Below are 7155 nucleotides of genomic sequence, written 5' to 3'. Positions count from 1 at the left end.
AAATTAAACTCCATTTCTTGCCCCGACCTGTATTCATTTGAGGCTCGGTAAGGATTTGGGTTCTGCAGAGAATGAATCTGAGTGCTGTTCCCCCGGCGCATCACTCTGGTTGATCTTCAGACAACCTCAGTTATTCAACTAGAGTCTTGTGCCAATGATCATTCAACACAACCATGACAAACCCTTGGGCTTGGGCAGCTTACAACCCAGTGGTATGATACCTCCTCCCTCGACTCTGTCCGGGGACCCCCGACAGTCCTTTGAGGTGAGGCAGAGGTTCACTTGTAACCTCCTCTTATCGGAGATCTTATCGAAACGTATAAGATTATTAAGGGGTTAGACACGTTAGAGGCAGGAAACGTGTTCCCAATGTTGGGGGAGTCCAGAACAAGGGGCCACCGTTTAAGAATAAGGGGTAGGCCATTTAGAACTGAGATGAGGAAAAACTTTTTCAGTCAGAGAGTTGTGAATCTGTGGAATTCTCTGCCTCAGAAGGCAGTGGAGGCCAATTCTCTGAACGCATTCAAGAGAGAGCTAGATAGAGCTCTTAAGGATAGCGGAGTCAGGGGGTATGGGGAGAAGGCAGGAACGGGGTACTGATTGAGAATGATCAGCCATGATCACATTGAATGGCGGTGCTGGCTCGAAGGGCCGAATGGCCTCCTCCTGCACCTATTGTCTATTGTCCTCCAGCCTCACCTACTGTATCCGCTGTTCAAGGTGTGGACTCTTTTTCCTCAGCAAGACCAAACGTAGACTGGGCGATCGTCTCGCTGAACACCTTCGCTCAGTCCAGCTGGACCCATCTGATCTCCTGGTTGCCAATCACTTTAATTCCCCTTTCCATTCCCACGCTGACCTTTCTGTCCTGGGTCTCCTCCGTTGTCAGAGTGAGGCCAAATGCAATTAACCTACAAACCTGTACGTCTTTGGAGTGTGGGAGGAAACTGAAGATCTCGGAGAAAACCCACGCAGGTCACGGGGAGAGCGTACAAACTCCGTACAGACGGCGCCCGTAGTCAGGATCGAACCTGAGTCTCCGGCGCTGCATTCGCTGTAAGGCAGCAACTCTACCGCTGCGCCACCGTGCCGCACATATTTCTCTTGGGTAGCTTACAACACAGCGATAGACACAAAATGCTGGAGTAACTAAGCGGGTCAGGCAGCATCTCGGGAGAGAAGGAATGGGTGACATTTCGGGTCGAGACCCTTCTTCAAACTGAAGAAGGGTCTCGACCCGAAACGTCACCCATTCCTTCTCTCTTGAAATGCTGCCTGACCCGCTTAGTTACTCCAGCATTTTGTGTCTACCTTCGAATTTAACCAGCATCTGTAGTTTTCTTCCTCTTACAACACAGTGGCATGAATTTTAATTTCTCTAACTTCAAGTAACCCCTGCACCCCCCCCCCCCCCTCTCTCTATCCTTCCCCCATCGCTTTGATCCCACCTGATCTATTCCTCTCATGATTTTGTACACCTCTAGAAGATAACCCCTTATCCTCCTGTGCTCCAAGGACCAGAGTCCCATCCTGCCCAGCCTCTCCCCACAGACCCTCGGGTCCTGGCAACATCCTGGTAAATCAAGAGGCTTCAAGTGTCACCGCATAGAAACCCAGAGGCAGCACAGTGGTGCAGCGGGTAGAGCTGCTGCCGTACAGTGCCAGAGACCCAGGTTCGATCCTGACCTCGGGTGCCGTCTGTGTGGAATAATGTACGTTCTGCCCGGGACCTCATGGGTTTCCTCTGGGTGCTCAGGTTTCCTCCCACATCCCAAAGGGGTGCGTTATTGTAGGTTAATTGGCCCTCTGTAAATTGTCCTTCGTGTGCAGGGAATGGATGTGAAACTGGGATAATGTCGGACCATGCAATAATGCTAATGGATGATCGATGGTCGGCATGGACTCAGTGGGCCGAAGGGCCTGTTTCCATGTTGCATCCCTAAACTGAACTAAACACCATCTTAATTGAAGGTATTTATTCACAAAATGCTGGAGTAACTCAGCAGGTCGGGCAGCATCTCAGGAGAGAAGGAATGGGTGACGTTTCGGGTCGAGACCCTTCTTCAGACTCAGTCTGTCGAGATTGACAGATTCTTGATTAGTACGGGTGTCAGGTGTTATGGGGAGAAGGCAGGGGAATGGGGTTGAGAGGGGAAGACAGATCGGCCATGATTGAATGGCAGAGTAGACTCGATGGGCTGAATGGCCTAATTCTGCTCCTATAACTTATGAACATCATTAAAAGATGATGCAATCGTGTTATCATTGTTCTCTATGGGAGCTTAAGGTGTGTTTCCCCACATTAATACACTGACTGCACTTCTAAAGTACTTCACGGCGGAAAAAAAAGCACTTTGAAACGTCTTAAGACAATGAAAGTATGGTATAGAAATAGGAAGGCAGGGCTTGTTTCTGTACTGTCTCTCCAAACTAAACTAAACAGCTTCTTCCAAACAACCGTCAGGCTCTTGAACACTGCAGGACACTAATTAAACTATAAACCATGGGGAGGAAGGAACTCCAGATGCTGGTTTACACCGAAGAGAGACACAGAATGGTGGAGTAACTCAGCGGCATAAGAAAATAACTGCAGATGCTGGTACAAATCGATTTATTCACAAAATGCTGGAGTAACTCAGCAGGTCAGGGAGTAACTCAGCAGGTCAGGCAGCATCTCTGGAGGGAAGGAATGGGTGACGTTTTTCGGGTCGGGACCCTTCTTTAGACTCTTTCTTCAGAAATGGGAGTCATTTCTGGTTTCGGAAGCTTGCCGTAGAGCGACCGGTGGTTTATTTTTATCTCAAGCGGCACTTCCTGGTAAGGAATTTGTCTGGAACAGGTTTTTATTTTGTTTTCGCCGGCGGTTTCTCCGCACCGGGCCCTGTTTTGGTTCAAGGCTACAAAGCGCGCGGAGCAGTTGCCGTGAGACGCGGGTCCCAAACACAACAAGGCCGTATCAGCTCACCGACAGTCTTGTGGCTTGTCTGCAATAGTAAACAGCCCTCAGAAACAAAAGTGCTCCTCCCCCCCCCACCTTCCCACGTCACTTTACTGCACTGCAGAGCCTGGCAGACTTAACCCCTTGATGGACACAAAAAGCTGGGAGTATCTCAGAGGGACAGGCAGCATCCCTGGAGAAAAGGAATGGGTCGAGACCCTTCTTCAGACTTCACCCCTTGCTTGCCTGCCACTGTCATTGTCAACACTGCAGTCATTGAGAGTGTTTTATTGCCATATGTCCCAGATAGAACAAGGAAATTCTTCCTTGCAGCAGCACAACAGGATATGTAAACATTTTTATTCACAAAATGCTGGAGTAACTCAGCAGGTCAGGCAGCATCTCGGGGGAGAAGGAATGGGTGAATATCGTCACTCATGCCTTCTCTCCCGAGATGCTGCCTGACCTGCTGAGTTACTCCAGCATTTTGTGAATAAAAACCTTCGATTTGTACCAGCATCTGCAGTTATCTTCTTAGAATATGTAAACATAGTACACTGTAAACAAGATAATAAATGAGAGAGAAAAAAGTTCAGTGTGTGTATTTTTATACACACATATATATATATATATATATATAGAGAGAGAGAGAGAGAGAGAGAGAGAGAGAGAGAGAGAGAGAGAGAGAGAGAGAGAGAGAGAGAGAGAGAGAGATCATACACCGATCAGCCAAAACATTATGACCTGATGAGCCAAAACATCATGACCACCCGCCTAATATGCTGTTGGTCCTCCGTGTGCAGCCCCATACGCAGCAGGGTGCGATGCACTGTGTATTGTGGCACATTCCTCCCGTGACCACCGTTAAAATCTTCTGTGACTTGTGCCACAGTAGACCTTCCGTCGGTTCGAACCAGACGGGATAGCCTTCGTTGCCCTCGTGCATCGATGAGCCTTGGGCGTCCAACACCCTGTCTGTCGCCGGTTCGTGGTTTGTCCCTCCTCGGACCACTGTCGGTCGGTACTCACCACTGCTGACCGGGAGCACCCCACAAGCCTTGCCGTTTCAGAGATGCAGTTATGCATGTTATGGCAAAATGAATTTCTCGTTTGTTGCAAAAGTATGATTATGATTCTGACTATGGTTCTCGGAGCAGAATTAGACCATTCGGCCCATCAAGTCCACTCCGCCATTCAATCATGGTTGATCTATCTTTCCCTCTCAACCCCATTCTCCTACCTCCTCCCCAAAACCCCCGACACCGTACTAATCGAGAATCTGAAAATCTTCGCCTGAAAAATATCAATTCACAGCTGTCTGTGGCAATGACAGTCGTCTGTCCATAACAATTTGGCCCTTGTCGAAGTCGCTCAGGTCTTTACTCCTGCCCATTTCTCCTGCATCCAACACATCAACTTCAAGAACTGACTGTTCACTTGCTGCCTAATATATCCCACCCCTTGACAGGTGCCATTGTAACAAGATAATCAATGTTATTCACTTCACTTGTCAGTGGTCATAATGTTTTGGCTGATTGGTGTATATATGTGTGTGTGTATATATTATATATATATATATATGTGCATATAAGTATGCATGTACACATACATTCACACGAAGAAACACAATAATAGTGTATGTAGTTCAGCTTATTTGAGGTTGTGGTGTTTCATAGCCGAATGGCAGTTTTCAGGCTCCTGTATCTTCCCAATGGCAGGGGTGAAATGAGTGTGATATTTCCATGGTAATTAGAGCACAGAAATAGGCCATTAGAGGCTGGTGTACAAATTACCAAGGACCTGGGTTGTTAATGAACAAAAAAAAACATGTTTATGTGATAGAAGCAGAATTAGGCCATTCGGCCCATCAAGTCCACTCCGCCATTCAATCATGGCTGATCTATCTTTCCCTCTCAACCCCACTCTCCTGCCTTCTCCCCCTAACCCCTGACACCCGTACTAATCAAGAATCTTATCCATCTCTGCCTTGAAAATATCCATTGACTTGTCCTCCACTGCCTTCTGTGCCTGTGAGCATTCTGAGAAAAATTATTATTTTTATTTGGTCAATCAATCGTACAGAGCTTATATTTTCTTTTCCAAAAGCTGTATGTGGCTTTTAAAGCTCGTATCTGGGATATTGAACAGAGGGATTTCTTTAGTCAGAGGGTGGTGAATCTGTGGAATTCATTGCCACAGACAGCTGTGAATTGATATTTTAAGGAGAGGATTTTCAGATTCTCGATTAGTACGGTGTCGGGGGTTTTGGGGGGGAGGCAGGAGAATGGGGTTGAGAGAGAAAGATAGATCAGCCATGATTGAATGGTGGGGTAGACTTAATGGGCTGAATGGTCTAATTCTGCTACTAGAACCATAGTCATAATCATAATCAAACTTTTGCAACAAACGAGAAATTTATTTTGCCATAACATGCTTAAAGTCAGATCGACACAGTGCTGGAGTAACTCAGAGGGTCTGGCAGCATCTCTGGAGAAAACGGCTGGGTGACGTTTCGGGTCGGGACCCCTCTACCGAATCCAATGGAGACTAGTTTATCTTGGCATTAAGTACAGCACCGACATTGTGGGCCGAAGGGCCTGTTCCTTTGCTGCACTGTTCTATCTATGTTCTGTATCCCCTTTAAGAATGCTTGACCCAGTTAGATTTGAACTCATGATTTATTTTGGATTGGAAATTAATCTTCGAGCCAAATAAACCATGTGAAACAAAGTTTTTCACTGCACACGTGACAATAATAAACCAGGAACAATAATCACAGTTTAAAGATAAGTGGAGACTATTGAATTAGCAAATGGAGAACATTACAATTGGCTTTTGTTCAGAAGATCCTTTCAAATTCCTGAGCCATTCAGTAGTCACTAGGCAGGTACATTTGTTTTGTTCTGCAGCCAACCTCGAAAAGGTTTGTTCGACACTGTTTAATAACATATAAGTAATGAGTACAGGTCCACCACCCATTTTCCGGTATCCTTGGTTCCAGAGCCTTGCTGGACTATCCTTTTTGCCAGACCATAGAGGTCAGGTAATAATAATTCAACAATACAGTACAGGTGGCACGGTGGCACAGCGGTAGAGTTGCTGCCTCACAGCGCCAGAGACCCGGGTTCGATCCTGACTACGGGTGCTGTCTGTACGGAGTTTGTACGTTCTCCCCGTGACCTGCGTGGGTTTTCTCCGAGATCTTCGGTTTCCTCCCACACTCCAAAGACGCGCAGGTTTGTGGGCAAATTGGCTTGGTATGCATGTAAAATTGTCCTTCGTGTGCGTAGGATAGTGTTAGTGTGCGGGGATCCCTGGTCGGTGCGGACTCGGTGGGCCGAAGGGCCTGTTTCCGCGCTTTATCTCTGAACTAAACTAAACTGAAGTGAACACAATTGGACCTTTGTTGGCAGGGATGCTTGGTCTCGAGAGCGAGCTGGGGACGTGCCGCTCCTGGTCGCCAGGTCCTGGGTCAAGGTTGTATGGGGAGGCTGCCCAGTCTGGAGTCTGCAGGTCACGCCTGCCCTGCCAATGCCACCCGAGGTCACTGCCGCGTGTCTGTTGGCCGCTCGCCCGCCACCAGGCAATCAATCTCCATGTTCTTTCTGCCTGACCGTGCTGCAGCCCAGAGAGTTTCTCCAAAGTCACGGCCCTGGCGGCAGAGTGGGGATTGCTTCATGTCGCCGCCTTGGGGAGGGTACAGGGGATGAGTTGAGAGCGTGTGTGTCTGTCTGTGTGTGCATGCCTGTGTGTGTATGTCTGTATATGTGTGTATGTCTGTGCCTAAGTGTGTGTGTGTGTGTGTCTGTGTCTGTCTGTGTGTGCACGTCTGTGTGTATATGTGTGTATATTTGTGCCTAAGTGTGTGTGTCTGTGCCTAAGTGTGTGCATGCCTGTGTGTGTCTGTGCCTAAGTGTGTCTGGGGTACACACAAAAAGCTGGAGTAACTCAGCGGGTCAGGCAGTATCTCCCGAGATGTGTGTGTGTGTGAGTGTATGTGAGTGTGTGTGTGTGTGTGGCTGTGTGTGAGTGTCTGTGCATGTGTGTGTGTGAGTATGTGTGTGTGCGTGTGTGAGTGTATGTGCGTGTGTATGTGAGTGTATGCGTGTGTGTGCGTGTCTGTGCATGTGTGAGTATGCGTGTGTGAGTGCGTGTGTGAGTGTGTATGCGTGTGTGTGGGTGCCTGTGTGTACGTGTATGTGCATGTGTGTGAGTGT

Source organism: Rhinoraja longicauda, chromosome 41 (genome assembly GCF_053455715.1).
Source record: "Rhinoraja longicauda isolate Sanriku21f chromosome 41, sRhiLon1.1, whole genome shotgun sequence".
Lineage (NCBI taxonomy): Eukaryota > Metazoa > Chordata > Chondrichthyes > Rajiformes > Arhynchobatidae > Rhinoraja > Rhinoraja longicauda.
Note: the sequence above shows the minus strand (reverse complement) of the source record.